Raw genomic sequence first — 16,697 nt, forward strand, 5'->3', positions numbered from 1 at the left:
TGTATAATGTATGCAACAACAACATGTCATGAATATTCCTAGAATTGCTACTAAGATTGCAAATAGCTTCCATCCCCAGGATCGTAACACCTCCCAAAACCAGGAGTTTATGTTCAATTCCCATCCTCCCTCAGGGGGGTGAAGATCAGAGCTCAAAACATGTAACTTTCTTAATGCCTCGAAAATCGTGGGGGAGGAGTCTCTTACAAATACGCAACACGCTGATCCCACGATTTTGCAAACACCGCAGCGATCAACTAAGATTATATCGAGGGCCATTCTATTTTGCAGTGACATTAATCTAATTCCTTTTTCCTCAAGGGTCATATTATATAATATGTTGGTTGTTCCATTTATTGTTTCCTCTAATATTCTGGACAGTCGTCTTATATTATAAGAGTTTATTGCTTGGCCCCAAAATGGTATAAATGATTTTGCCATGTCCTCTACAATCAACCTGTCTTCAATATTCTGGCGAGGTCGTGACCTGGTCAATTTGGCTATGTCTGCTGTTTTTATAAGGAACACCCCAGGGAACAGGAAACCTAAATAACATGTACCTACCCAGTTTCTAGGTAACCAAGGATATGTTTTTTCTCCACATATAAAATACACGGGGTCTCCCAGATATATTGGCTCTACTTCTTTATCAAGAAATGCTATGTTCTTGCATCTAGTGAATGTCCCCACCTGAAAAGAGCCTTTTTTCCTTAAACAAAAGGGGACAGAACGTGGATTATTATTTACTGTATAGGAAGAGGGTTCCGCATCCTTATTTCCTTCTGGGTTCATATGAAACGTGATCACAGATGATTTATAAGGCACAGACAATCTATCCTGTGGCATTATTGCTGGTGTAATCAATCGTGCTTTATGGAATATGGAACAACCCACTGGTTTCATAATCACTTCCTCAAATTCATTCATGTTTGTCTTGTCTAACTGACCAGTTTCAGTCTTGTTCCATTTCCCATAATACAAGGCACTCAAAGAGGCATAGCATGCAGAGGTCAATGGCAGGGGCTGTACATACCATCCGATTCCCTTACCACCATGCTGTGGCAAGTGGGCACACACCCAGCAATTGTTTTTTTCTTAATATTGAGTGTGTCATGTTCATTATTAATAGTAATGTGTTGTTCCCATACCCTTCCCTATGTCTCTCTTCCATTTGGGACAAGGTATAGGAAATCACATGAACTGGGCTTTCCGTCGTGGAAATGTTCATAACAGGCAAAAATACTTCTACGGGGTGCATTTCCTCCAAGTACCATAATACTGATACGGTCAATATTGGGGCCAGTATACTCATTATACACATTATTATTGTTAAACCCAACATACAATTCTTCCGACTATTCCCTTTTTGTAACCTTCTACGTGTTGCGTTTAACTCATTATCAGCATTGGTGCAGGAGGGGGCGAAAGCTGATTCCAGCATCTTTTCTCACGCTTCTTCTTCTTCCACTGTGTTCGTCGTGAATATCTCCTGTCGATGCACTTGTTGGAATGTCAGAAAGTTCGATAAATGTCTACAGTCTTTCTATGCCAGTTTTTATCAGCCTGGATTGCTCATTCGTTTGGCAAGATTTCCGTGCATCTGCACATCGCTCTAAAGTTTCAGAGCCTTTGTACCATGTGCGCCCCGCTTGTCCGCTCGGGTTCAGGACACATGGATTTAGCACCGAGGAGCCACGTTTGTCGGGCTGTCTGATTCACACAACCCTCACACCACTCTCCTCGAGGCCTCCGGTTCCTACTTCATCCGAGAATAGGAAACAGAGGCAACAAAATCACAAAAAGATGAAGAGCTTGATCACTCCTTTTTTCTGCTTCGCAGGTTATACCAATTTGCTCCCGGTATCGTGTGATCGACAAATAGTGCGGGTACACTTCCGGACTCAAGCTTGGAGTCAGCCTGGGGCGCAATGACAGATGATGATGGGCACCCAGGCGGTGATGCAGGCTGTGGCGCAACAGACGATGGTGGGCGCCACAGAGGTAGACGCTTGGTGTCGGCCAGCAGTGATGCAGAATCTGCTGGACAACGTTGGGGCATTCTTTGCCCTTCCTCTTTTATGGCAATCTCATCAGGCTTTGTTTCAGGATCAGGCAGTTTCTGTGTCAAAGAATTGGCAATTGTTTCTTTAGTTTCTGGAACCGCTGTTTCTTTTTATTCGTCGTCCCCATCAGTCAAAGTGTTAAGTGGTGGCAGGACTTTCTTGGCATGCGTGGCATACACCCATGCCTTTCTCCCATCCACCCGTATTGCCGTCTGCGTAGTCAGGAGGATCTGGTAGGACCCACGCCACCTGGGTGCTAATGATGTTTTTCGCTAAAAGTTTTTTATTAGCACCCAGTTTCCTGGCTCCAATGTGTGTCCTGGGCCGGTGTATCTTATGGGCAACGCCTCCTGCACCTGCTGATGAATCAAACACAATTTTTGCATTAATAGATTACAATAAATGCTGAGTACAGGGTGTTCCACCTCCCTCAACCTTTTCAGCTGAGGTGCACACCAAACATTTGCCTGTCTTCCCATGACGATTTCGTATGGGGAGAGCCCAGTTCTCGCCTGCACAGATGTTCGCATACACAGTAGCGCTATTGGCAATGCATCCACCCAACTTAGCTTGCTGCCTGCACAGATCTTGCTTATTTTGGATTTCAGGATGCTGTTGTGACGTTCAATAAGTCCGGCACTCATGGGGTGTCTGGAGCAATGGAATCGCTTATTGATTTGGAGGCCTGAACAAATCTGCAGTATTACTGCACCTACAAAATGCGGACGATTGTCCGACCATATGACATGGGGCAGACCAAAGTGGGAGAAGTACTCCTTCAACATTACTTTCGCCGTACTTATGGCAGTGCAGTCTTTTAATGGATACGCTTCCACCCACTTGCTAAATGCACATATAACGACCAGAACATACTTCAAGTTTTGGCATCTCTCCATTTCTATGAAATCAAAATGGATCAACTCAAACGGCATAGAGGGAGGGCCAAAACTGCCTGCTGGAGTCACTGTTCCCTTCCCCACATTGTGTTGTAGGCACGTGATACAACTCTGTACTCAAAACTCCCATTCCTCGGCCACTGCAGATCTTCCTGCTTTCTGGTTTGCTTATGCCAAATTTCACAAAACATTATCGCTCCCACACCATACTTCACATACATATCATAAGCTGGCGTTCCCCCCAGAGGTGCGACCTGGCCAGTCTCCAAAGATTGTCCACCGCAGCGGAAAAGCCCCGCTAGAGTGGACAATACCCCAGTCATGTTTTAATCTTACCCATGGCTAATCAAACTTACTCTGGGTGTTTGATTTTGCAAAGTCATCTCTCAACCAATATCAGGATTACCTATAAATCGGGGCACGACTCACCTGATTAGTCAATTTGTCTTTCCAAGACACAATCCGTCCGTATACTGACGCAACCAATGTTGTCATTTCTGCGTATCTTGCCTCTGCCTCGTTTCGGGACCCTCGCCTCCTTGTTCACTGGCCGGGCACGTCGATCAGGGATCAGCTGTGTGCAGATCTGCAGAAAGGAGTCTCATCTCTTACGCAGGGGCGCCCCGAACACCTCTTGATCCCGGCTCGATCGCTCCCATCCTCGCCGTTCTTACCGCCTTCCTTATTTTGCAACGCACACGATGAAACAAGTGGGGGAGGGTCCCTATTCGGGTGCCACTTGAAGGGGCCCCTGAGGGACCCTCGAATGTGGAAACAAGGCACAATCACCACACACAAACTGATACGCCAGACACAAGGTTGTATTCCCAAAATCTAGGGTTTATTGCAAAGTAAATAGTCCCAGTTGGCCAAATGGTCCCACGTCCGCAAAGTGTGTCTAACAGACCTCGGGGGATGCAAGAGAGCGAGAATCATACATCAGTTACATATATACAAAATGAGCATCTTACAATCAGTAATGACACATTCGATTCCGCCCCTAATTAATTCCCTTTGAATTGGAGGCGATGATTGACCATAGTGACGAATATGACCCCTTAGACCAAGGTTGTCCAACATACGGCCCGTGGACCACAATGCGGCCAGCCAAGCCATTTTATGTGGCCCGCGAGGCTGTATGTTGGACAACACTTGATAAAAAAAATAATATCTTTTTTCTTTTTTAAATGTGCCTGTGCGCAAAACTGTACCTCGCTCTGGTGACCCCATGGGGTCAACAGAGGTAGTTACAGTCCTCAGCCACGAAGCGTTAATTTATTTATTTCTGGAATGTTTTGTCGGATATCCGACAAACATTGCAGAAATAAATAAATTCATCAAGAAGATCTTGGGACTTGATGATGGAGGAAGGAGAGACTAATTTGTATCACGGCATTGTGAGGGTTACCTCAGGAATACCATTCATTTTCAGTGAGCGCGGGTCCATACAATTGCCCAGTACTCCCACAAACTATGAACAATGGGATTAATATAGTAGCAATTACTTTGCATTTAAATATCCCATTTCAGGCAAGTAGGACCCACCATGCAAGAGAGGAATGGGCTCCGGCCCAGACATGCCTGTTCCTCTCTTGCATGGTGCTCCGAGGGGCAAAAGGCGAGCCGAGATGAAGGGAGTAGGTGGTGAGTTGAGGAGAAGAGAGTGCTGGCCCGGGGCAAAGGATTATGTGGACAGGTACTGTGCAGGAGTTCCTCTCAGCGTGGGCAGCACAGTGGATTCCTGAACCCCTGATTAGCCATGGGCCGCTGCTCAGAGGGCAATTGTGCGGAGTTACTTTCAAGGTTTGTCATCTCTGGACATATGTTTAGCAGGGGTTGCGGCGACACAGCCTGTCTGCCCCAAAAATCGTTCTTTTGAATTGCGAATGTCACTGAAGATGAACCTTTCAGCTGAGAAACTTAACCTTTGCAGTGCTTTTTTTCCTCGTCTCAAGACAAAGAAGAACAGCGGGAGCTCAGTTACGTTTACCTCTAAGCACAGTGCGAATTGATGAAAATGTCCATGCATTATACCAAGTACATTGGACATTATAGAATTGGCCAGTGGGGTATCAAAGCATGGCAAATACCACATGTACAGCACAATATGTTACCCTAGGAGTGCTCCAATAACACACTGCAACCTGCAAATGGGCCTCAGTGGACCACCTGCCAAGGTTTCTGGAAGTTGCTTATGATCTTGATCTGTGATCTATGATATGATCTGATATGATAGGTTATTTATAACGCTCTTAATACCCATGAAGCAGTGAACCCAATCATAAAAGTGAAACAGACAAGCCCAACAGGTATAACTTATTTGCACTCTTTTGGTAGCGCAGTCTGAGGGCAGCCTATACCCTTCAGGGGAGGTGTGAGCTGATACAGTTGCAACACAAAAAACAGTAGTACTATGTTCCCAAAATACCTTAGTTCTTGTCTTTTGGATCTCAGCAGAGCCAGGATTTTCAGCATCAAACCAGAACCACGGGTACCTTTGCGCTGGGCTGGGGTCAAGTCGGAGAGCAGCAGCAATGGGCCCCAATGATGCATTTCTGTTTGGCAGTGGTGCTGATTTGCGGGTAGAAAACACTGAGAACAGTAGGCCGTGCCAAGTGGATGGCACTGGAAGACTCAGTGACCTCTGGGCCCGGACAAGGGAATACTTGCCTTTGGCGCTGTGCAGGCTCGGCTGACACAACACGGCATATGGTTACAGCAAAGATGTCAAAGCTTCAGCATTGTCATTGAGCAGAACTCTGAGATTATGGGGTGGTGGAGCATCGTGGTCCAGGATGATTATGATGGTGTCAATGGGGCCAGCACTGAGCAGCTCCGCTCAGGAGGGCCATGGACCCGTGTGGGGCCGACAGGCCAGTGGGCAGACTGCAACAGGCCTGCCTGAGCCATCCTGCTATTTATACAAATCTTGGCCTGAGCTGGGCCTGGTGGGAGAAAGGAACTGCGCTACAATCTGCTCTTCTGCTGGGTTCTGCCTGCTGGAGCTTCCCCCTACACGTGGGACAGGCAGCTCTGCAGATGCTCAGAGCTTCCAGGGGGGTTGGAGGGTTGGGGCTGGGTTAGGGCCTGACTTCTCACCCTCACTTAGCAGGGCTTCCCAGAACTGACCCAACCCTTTCCCTCTTGCATGCAACTCATACTTAGCTGGCAGGGGAGAATCTGACCTCAAGGGCAGATCTCCCAGGGTGTGGCTTACCCATTGCACATCGGATTTGCTGAACCCTGCTATGTTCCCAAATGCGGGATACACGACTGCATTATATCTGGTAGTGGGGGACTGCGTTCGCGCTCTCCCCCTGATTTATTGGTGAAAGAAAAGGTAAAGTGTGCACTAGGCCTGCTAGGTTACATACTTTAAGATTGTGCTCACATTGCGTTTCTTCAATTAGGTTCACCTTTGGTGATTGCTTTTCCACATTTTATCTGTTGAATTGAATTATGCTTCTTTCATCACCACAGAAGTAATGTGTATTACAGAGATAAGCTGTCATATGTATTGGGCACACTGCACATGCTCAGGCAGCATCAATCATGCTTTGTACAGGACAATGCTGGCCTTAATTGGGAACAGCCAGCATAGACATGTTGCTACGGGGCATATTTTGGGTAGAACCAGCATGACAATGTGTTACATCAGTCACAGTGCTGTCTTACACTGTGGACACATTGATCATTAAAATGTGTTGTGTTTTAAAATGTTCTTTTCTGCTGTTGGTAACATGGAATTTTCATGTTCGCCTTTAGAACTGATTGTAAACTTATGGCTTTTTGGACACCTTTTCTGCTATAAAATGCACCATTTCAACCCCATATTTGAAAAAGAATTCTTGGGGGGGAACCCCCCCAAACCTTCCCTAGAACATTGTAGCTCCCTCGCTACGCTCGGTCGCCCCCACTAATTCAGATAAATATTAACACATGGACACTGAAAGAAATCACAAGCAACTAACCTTTGATCACTGCCCATGACACCAAAAGTTATCTTTGGGACTGCATGGCTATCACTGCCTGTTATGTCAAAGGTCAAACAATATCGTTTTTTAATATACTGCTTTGGGTGAGGTTGTTGACTTTTGGCTCGCCGGCCCACTGGGTGACAAAAAGTTAATGCTTTGGCCCCACATTCAAAAAGGTTGGACAAGCCTGTCTTAGACCATTATATTTAGCAACATTTTATAATCTCGGATCTACAGACACAAGTCTTTATTTTAAAGAACACAATGCTTCTGTTTTCGTGGACAAGCTGTGCGTAGGGGGATGGCACATTCCAGGCCTTGCTATCTCCTGGTTTCTATTCACGCTCTAGAGGTCAGTTTACTCTCTGGGGCCTCACAGTGCTCAAGAAGGGGGGCCACAAAGAAGAACATAATTTAAACCTTTTAATATTAGTTTCATACATTGCTGTTCTTCTAGGGAGACTCGCTGGCATCTGTGTACTGATTAGAATGCCTTGCTCCTCACCTCCAAGGATACGTGAGGGAGGGAACCAGGCATTTCTGTCTGGCTTACGGCATTATGTTTCAACATGCCTTTTAACAGCCTTGGACCATTGAAGCAGAATAATATCTCAGCAAAGCAGTTTTACATGAGGCAAAGAGGCAGCATTAGAGAAAACGAAGACAAAACAAAATGTCGATTTTGGTCATATTAAAATGGCTCCACTCTAGTTAAGCTAATGACTATATAATGACTAATAATTAGACATTTTTAACACTGAAAATGAGGCGGTTGGTCTTCGGCCAACCAAGTATCCTACATTGCCTTCCGTTCGAGGGGCATCTAATTTTTCTAGACTGACAGAAGCAGCGGTCTAGTTGTTTTACGTTCGCCTGCAACTTCCACGACAGATCACGTGATGCCTGATAAGGAAGGAAGTGCTTCAAGCAAATGCGTTGCTACTGTCTTTACCAACACTCCGTAAGTCCGCTACTAGGAATCCAACCGTTCTGACTCTGCTGACTGCAACTTCCCTTGTTGTTCTAACTATCATCTCTCCAAATCTCCTTATCTCCGACTTACGATCTGGCCGATCACCGATTATACGGTGAAATTCTTGAGAGAAGTTCCGCCCTTGACAGTGAGTGTTCACATTACCCGTCTCTACTCCCCTGCCATTACTCTTCCCCTCAAACCATCCATTTCTTAATCTCCTTTCTTTTCCATCGCAGCTACCAAGCCAGCCTCCCGAAACACTTTCCTCTGTCTTCCTCGAACCTCAGAGAATAGTCAAGTCTTTGCATCGAACACCTTTCAGGATTCATTGTAAGTCCCCTCCCGATAGGTAGCTTTCTCTATCGAGACACCCTTCTTTCCTTGCACTTACCTGTTCTGCCGTTCTTTCATAGAAAGAACACAAATCCTCATTGCGTACAAACTCATCTAAGGAACTGCATCCACACTCCATCGCCCAGTCCGGAGCTTCGCTGCTACACAGGGTTTTTTTTACCCGAGGAGTTTCCCTGGGGGTTGTGCCTTCCTCCTCCCTGACTTTCAACCGCGGGGAGAGAGGGGAGCAGGATTCTCACGGGAGATTTTCCAATTCCTTGCTGGCTGTCTTCATTGGAAACCGCAGTCTGCCCAGGTTAGTGATACAGATTGTCATATACCAATTACCAGAATTAACACCCTTCCCCAATGGCAATCACTGTTCTCCACACTCCACCCTCGTCATCTGTTCCTTCGAGCATTGCCATTTCCCCTCGTACTATGGCTGCATCTAACTCTAGGGCAAAAGTCTGTCTCCCCTCTTCATTGATAGGTATCTGTGGTCTAACCCCACTATGCTAGGTAGCCATGTTAAAAGAATTCTCACCCCATAAAGAAAAACTTCTGCTCCATTGGTACACCTCGCAGAGCCACCTGCCCTGTGTACATTTTCCCACATTTATATAATGTATCCTAGGAGTGGAACACACTATACCTTTGTCAGTAAAAGAAACCGTCATGTTAAGCTTTGTCATTAAATCTCTTCCCAGAATATTAACTGGTACCTGCCGTGAATATAATAACGGAACAGACATGTCACACTTTCCTATGGAAATTTGCAATTCATCAGTAAAAGGAACTTGGCTTGTAGCTCCAGAGAATCCCTGAGCATTCATGGCAACTCCCGACAATGGGTATTAACCCTCTCGTACACATGAGAGAGTAGCCATAGTGTCCACAAGGAAAGAAAAAGATTTGCCTCCTATCATCAAATCAACCCTTGGTTCCTCTTGGGGGTCTGGTGTCACTGATAGTACAGAACATATCAAATCGCCTTGTGAGCTGTCCTATTGTGGATACATGCATACCCCAGTAACTGTGAAAGGATTCCCTCCCACCACAGTGACACCCCATATTCTAGGTTTCAATAATTGCCCTGTGTTTGTATTCTGCTGTGATTGCATGGGTGCATGCTGCAACTGCCCTTGTGGTGGATTCATTTGTGCTTGCTGTGGTTGCAATGCCTGTTGCATTTGCTGCGCTTACACATGATACACTGTTTGATCTTGGCAAAGCCCTTCCCTCGCTTATAAGCAATAAGCTGGAGGATAAGCTGTCCCCCCTCTTGAGAATTGGCCATTCTGTATATACCCATGGCTTCCGCATACCTGTGCAATGTGGCCTGTCATCCCACAAGTCCAACATATAGGAGGAGCCCTTCTGATTAGTCCCCCTTGGTGAACCCTCCTTGTGCATTCTGAGTATCATTGTGTGCACTCTGAAACCCACCTTGATTATTCTGAAATCCACCCTTCCTTTGTAGCCCATTCCTATCCCTTGTGGTACAAACCCATTCCCTCCTTGGTTCATCGGGTGCTGATTATTCACCTGCAATGTACCCACTGCTTGCTGTACCCCCAGTCCTTCTCTGCTTGTCAATACCACCACTTCTATGGCATATTTCGTCAATTTCTTCTGAATATACTTGGCTTCCTCAAGTTTTCTAGCCTTGACTTTCTTCTGCTTTTCCTCCTGCAACAGCCGGAAGTGATGCACTATAGTCAACTGTATTTTAGCCCATGGATTCACTTCCATTCCCACTTGCTTCTTGAGTTGCCTCTGTACCTGCTCAGGCAACCCCTGCTTGACATAAAATGTGGTAAAATACTGACACTGTTTTTCCCCATGGCTTGTGTGTTTCAAGGGTCCACTGTTCCTGAATGCCCTGAATGTAAGAAAGCGGATCCTTATCCTTTTTCAATTTACGTGTCATGTTTGCACCCATGTCTGATGTGTTAGGATACTTCACCCTGAGAGCCCTCCAGACATCTGCTCTACAATTATTAAATGGTGCTCCATCGTGTGCTGTGTTCTGCACTGTCACACTCAAATAGCCTGCTCTCTCTCAAATGTCATCAGCGCTTTCCCCAAGAATGACTGCTAAGAGACCCCTAATGTCCCCTATCACCAAGGTATTCCCTCTCATCATTTTATTTTTTAGTTCCTAAACAATTTTCCCACACCCACCATTAAACTGGGGAGTTTGCATCTCAAATGATCCTTATTCACCTGTGGCCATGGAATATATTGTGGTCTTGCTCTGCCTTTTTCCAATATGGGAAACTGCGTAAACCCTGACCCACAATCGGCTCCCATCGTATGCCTATCCATGGTGAGGACAATGGTTCCTGACCGCCTCCTCCCTAGCAACAATCTTAACTTGCTTACATATGGCGGTGACTCTCCCTTCTCACTATACAATCGTCCCCTGGGACACTCTGGACATGCTATGGGATCTGGTCGCTCTAGGTCAGGCCATCTTACTTCCTTGTCTGCCTGCAAGATTCCCTTGGGAACACATGCACCTCCACCCTCTTCCCTACAGAAGGATTTCCTTTCCATGTCTGACTTGTCAAGTCCCCAACTAGTGTGACTCTTGGTTCCTTCACCCTTGTCTAAGGATGGCCTGCTTAAAGATAAGGCTCTATGTTCAAGATTCCCATCTACCCAGCACAGGAGCAGGAGCTCCAGGACCAGGATCTGCCCTGCTCGAGCAGCGGGCCCCTGCACAACATCCACAGCACCCAGGCTGCAATATAGGTAAACGATGGAACCAGAGCGCTGCTTTGCAAGAAATCATATTTATTTACTACAACTTCAGTATTCGTTGCATTGCCGACACCGAATGAAGATTAGGCTGCATTTTGCCACGAGTCAATGCGAAATGAAGCCCCTACTCCTCTAACGCCATTAAGGTACACGAGGTACCGAAATCGCTGCAAGATGGCCGACCGATATTGATGTGTGCCTTCAGAGCCTAACCAGGACCAGGCACCGCTCCCCGATTGGCTGCCTCACCTATGTCTCTCCCGATTGGCCGCAGGCAGGCGTAGCCGGCCCACCTCACACAAGGCCCACAGAAACAAGGCTCCTTCCTGTTTCTTACCTGTTTGTGCCTGTGTCTGCCATCTGCCAGACCCCCTGCATCTGCAACACCTTGGTCCCACTCGAGGTAACCCATCCAGAACTACAAAGCATTTCTCTGGCCACGAAAAATTTACTTTTGCTTTACCTTTGTGATGCTATATTCACTTTACATCATTGAGTAATTTGTTTATGTACGGACCACCAGTATTGATGTCAATATATCACCGACCGCCCATTTTATCCATGCAGTAGCCCTAACGTGCGTGCACAGCCCCGCTTCTCTTATCACCCGCAGACATGGGTCACAGTTTAAGCACAACCTGAACCTACTATAATCTGTCTACGCACTTAGTATAGCCATTTGAATATCCGAGAAGGAAACCTGCCTCCTTCCGCGCGTTGTTTCCCCTGCTATTCATCCATTGCTGTTCTAAGTTTGCATGCATAGTGCTCATACCGACTTACCGGCTGCTTACGTCCATTTACAATAAAGTGTACTGCATACTGCTTAATCACTTGCTTAGCCATGAGCCATTATAGTAAAGTTGAACCCAGCCTGTACAAATCTCTATTATACCTTACACCACAGTAACTTTTATGCGCGTACATTGCCTGAAAGCCTTGCCTGAGTTTGGCTATACTAGCAAATGGTATATAGACTGCTTATAATTTGCTATACTTGGAATATCCGAGCACACGGTATAGAGACTGCCTGAAATATGTTTATTTCTATCACAACAGTAACAGTGCTACTAGGCTGCCCAAGAACCTGCAATACTTGGATTCTTTTAGTAAAATACATCTAGTTTGTTTGAACTGGATTATTTTTGCCACAAAGCTAACTCACACTTAGATTGACAAAAAATGTGCAACACCTGGTCCATTTTAGCAAAGAGCAACTAGACTGCTATGAACCTCTGTTGGACTATCTTAACAAATTGTATTTAGATTGCTATGAATTTGACTATCTCTGCCATAATAGCTCATTCGTATTCCATTGTCCAAATATCTGCAACATTTATGACCATTTTAGCAAATTGCACCTAGATTCCTGATAACTGTACCATGTATGCCATTACAGTATAATTGCACCTAGATTGACCAAGAACGAATAATAGTGGGACTATTTCAGCAAATTGCATCTAGACTGCTTGAAATAAATTAAGAATTCATAATACTTGGACTATGCTAGTAAATTGTATCTAGACTGTCTGAAATCTTTGCCTGATCATATTCCTAAGTAGCCCAGACTGTCGTTAGTGGCAGCTCCTCACTATGTCAAGCCTATTTAGCATCTATTGTATAATGGCAATGTCTACATTCCATAGCTCTAGTAACCAGAACTGCCAACTTGAAGTCCCCTCAGGCGAGTAAATACTTGCCCCCCCTTTCTCTCCTATTATACCCAAGGTACTTAACAATTCCGAACATACTTGCCCTATGTACTATGTCACACCAGGTCCATTAGCCTATGCTTCTCAGCCCAACCTGACTAATGATAGAAAGCATAAATTACAAGCCAGACTCAACAAACTACATGAGCTGCCCAGAAGACTCCTCCCTGCTATAAAGCGCGAAATGAAAGGCCAACATACTAGGGAATGTAATGCCCCACTAGCCAATACGAATTCCCAAACTCTTAATTCTAAGTCTAAGGCCAAAACCTTACCGAATACCTTACAAATTAAAATGGAACTGGAAGGGTATTCCTATAAGGGAGCGCTCCTTAATGTAAGATCTCTAGCTGCACATGCCATTGAGCTAGCTGACCTAATCACAGAAGCCAACTTGGACTTCATTGCCATAACCGAGACTTGGTTACATAACACGGCAGGGCCATCACTTATGTTGGCCATCCCCAATGGTTACACCACATCTAGGCAAGACCGAGAGGGCTCCCGTGGAGGGGGAATTGCCATCATATCTAAAACTAACCTATCGCTAAGACTAGCCCCTATCCAATCCATACAATCTTGCAAAGCCCTTACCGCCAAAATCCCCATAAACAATACCCAATCTCTAACCATACACTGTATCTACAGACCACCGGGCCCACTCGGGTCCTTTGAGGAGGATCTGCACAACCTATTAACCAACAATGTCAAAACTACATCACAATTGCTGGTACTAGGGGATTTCAACCTTGGTTTCAATGACCAAGCAGATGCACACGCATCAACTTTTGCCAATACCCTTAACACCTTAGGACTAACCCAAAAAGTTAACAACCCTACCCACTTGAAGGGTAGAATACTAGATTGGGTCGCTGACTCTAACTATACAGCTGTCATCTCTTCTATTACGTCTCTATCTTCGACCGACCATTCACTGGTGTCTTTCAATCGCCTAACCACCAGACCATCCACCTCAGCCCTACCCATGGCTCCATCTTGCCTTACCAGAAACAAAAAGAACATGACAGTGGACAATATTATTCCTGCTATCCTCCCAACCTTAAATGCACTGCCAGACAACCTAGACCCTAGTGTACTAGTTCATGAATACAACAGCATCATGTGTGACACTATGGAAAAAATTGCCCCACTTAAACTGCGAACAAGTAAACCCAAGGCACATTTAAACAAATGGTTTACGCCAGAGCTCAAAGCCTTGTGCCTTACAAAGAGAAAATGTGAATTGACCTGGAAACTCTCCCCAACTGATGAGAATAAGGCTAACTTAACTTGTATTTCACGCCACTATAAAAGTGAAGTCTGCCTGGCAAAGCGAAATTCTTACAATGATCGTATTGCTAATTCCAATTCAAGTATGAAGGAACTCTTCTCCCTACTGAAAGAACTTGAGTCTCCTATTGCTACACCAGACACTTGTACTAAGGATCAGACCTGGTGTGCAGATATCCAACATGCCTTAGCAAATAAAATAAACACTCTCCAAAACAAAATCCAACAAAAAAAAGAATCTCTAAACCTCCCAAACAAGTCTCTGACTATTGACACCCTTAACGGCCTTACCAACAAATTCTCTTTCACTAAAACCACCACAACAGAGGTAGAGAAAATGATCCTCTCTCTTAAACCCTTTAATTGTAAAGGTGACATCTGCCCAGCACAAATAATAAAAAACGCAGCCAGACAATTATCACCTTTCATTTCCAAACCTATTAATGCCTCTTTCTCCACAGGCAACATCCCGGCTAACTTAAAACAATCATGGGTACTCCCGCTTCTCAAGAAGCAGACTCTAGACCCCCTCATCCCCACCAATTACCGGGCCATTACTACGGTACCATTTTTACTGAAGATATTGGATAAAGTTGCATATACACAAACTCAAAGACATCTTGAACTACACAAATTACTGGGAGCTAGACAATCTGGTTTCCGCCCACTTCATAGAACGGAAACTGCCCTCATTGAGTAAAAGACCCTAATAGACGAACTGAGAGATCAAGGTAAGACAGCACTCCTCCTTTTACTTGATCTCTCACCTGCATTCGATCTTGTGGACCACAAGACCCTCTGCAGACACTTGGACGGTGCCGCCCACTTCTCCATCCAGGCTATCAAATGGGTAGAATCCTTTCTGAGTGAGAGAACTATGAGAGTTTTTTCTCCTTCGGTAGCAGCAGACCCCACACCAATCACATGTGGCGTCCCTCAGGGCTCCTGTGTCTCTCCAACATTATACAACATATTCACCAAACCTCTCTTCGATGATCTGGACCATCTAGGTATCATCTACACCAACTATGCAGATGATACACAGATTCTCCTCCCGCTTTCTGGGGATCACACTAAGGATAGGGAGTTGGTGAACAGGGTGTACCTCATCATTCAGGCATGGATGGCATCCCATGGTCTTTGCCTGAATGATGATAAGATAGAGCTGATCATCCTGGGCACACAGGCCAATATCAACAAGTTAGGCACGGACTACTCCACGTTCAATATAGACGGCAATATCATTAAGGTCTCGAGGGAAGTAAAAACGCTTGGTTTTCATCTTGATTTCACAATGTCATTTACCAAACAGGTTGATTCCTTAGCTTCCACTACAGCATATACCTGTAAATTAATAAGAGCAGGCAAGCCTTTCCTATCCAATGATCGATGCATGATCCTGGCGAGAGCCTTAATACTCTCCCGACTTGACTATTGCAATGCCCTCTACAGCGGTGTTAACAAAACCATCACTAAAAGGTTACAAATCTTACAAAACAATGCCCTAAGAGCTCCTCTTGGCATAAATAAAAGGGAGCATATCTCCTCCATCAGACGCCAACATAAATGGCTCTCCACTGATAATAAAATCCACTTAAAAATTATCTCCTTGACACATAAAGCTCTCAATAATGCTGCTCCCAGCTACTTGACGGACAAAATCAAAAGAAAAATGTCCAGTAGACCGACAAGAACTACCAATTCTAATTGCCTGATAGTACCTAGATTTAAACTTGCCAAAATTGGCGGCATTAGCTTCCCTGTGTAAGCTGCCAAACTGTGGAATACTTTGCCACATAACCTGAGAGCAGACCAACCCTTCTCACACTTCAGAAGGAATTTCATTAAACACATCACCTCTAACAACTTGTAATTTACCGTTAGATACTGTTGTGTTAGCTTATCTGGACTGTATATATGTATTATTAGAAACATTTTAACAAATGTAGATAACCTTAACATTGTATATAACTTATCGTATGGCTTGATATTATTTCTGCATCATTGTAAACTATGCAACTTTGTAAATTCTTGTAACACTGTAAGCTTTCCATATTCTTTTCTGCTGCGCCCGGTTACCCTTGGGTCTGGCGCGCATTACAAATAAATAAACAAACAAACAAACAAACAAGACTAAATAGATTTTCTTCTTTGCTTTGTGATTGGAAAACCAGGAATTGATCTTCCTTCCCTCGGCTTTCCGATTTACTAACTTCCTTAATTCTTGATAAGCTTTATCGATCCTATTTCTGATGCTTCCTATATCAAAATTCTCTTCTGGGGTCATTCTAGGTTGCCCTGGCATTGCCTCCTTTAACAGAAGAAACTCCTCTATTTTGGCCCTTTGTATTACTGGACTTGGTTCCATTAGCTCCCTTTGAATGCGGTCAATATCACGCTCCCGTTGTCTTCTTTTCTTCTATAATTCTTCATCTAACTCTCTTCACTTTCTCGTTTCCCATCTAACCCTCTCTTGTTCTTGTCTTATCTCTTCTCTCCTTAACCCTCCTCTCTTTCTTCCTCTTCATTTCATCTCTGCATTCTTCTATCCCTTAATTTCGCACTTCCTCCTCCTCTCTTTTCCTTTCTTGTCTGTCCCTTTCTTCCATTGCTCTCTTCCATTTATTATACTTTCTTTGCTCCTCTGCCCTTTCTTCTTTCTTTTGTTGTTGCTCCTGATA

General features: G+C 44.8%; 1 long non-coding RNA gene and 1 other non-coding gene across 2 annotated transcripts in view; one reads left to right on the plus strand and one right to left on the minus strand.

Annotated features, from left to right (window-relative positions):
• The window catches only part of LOC138498641 (uncharacterized), a 197,207-nt gene that overhangs the window by 36,030 nt on the left and 144,480 nt on the right, over positions 1 to 16,697 (minus strand). The gene's annotated exons all lie outside the window — the stretch shown is intronic.
• LOC138498959 (U1 spliceosomal RNA) lies at positions 6,117 to 6,278 on the plus strand. Its single transcript, XR_011279047.1, has one exon. It is a non-coding gene; the product is annotated as a U1 spliceosomal RNA (small nuclear RNA).

The sequence above is a fragment of the Ambystoma mexicanum genome, chromosome 5q (genome assembly GCF_040938575.1).
Source record: "Ambystoma mexicanum isolate Mex_15411 chromosome 5q, UKY_AmexF1_1, whole genome shotgun sequence".
Classification (NCBI taxonomy): Eukaryota; Metazoa; Chordata; class Amphibia; order Caudata; family Ambystomatidae; genus Ambystoma; species Ambystoma mexicanum.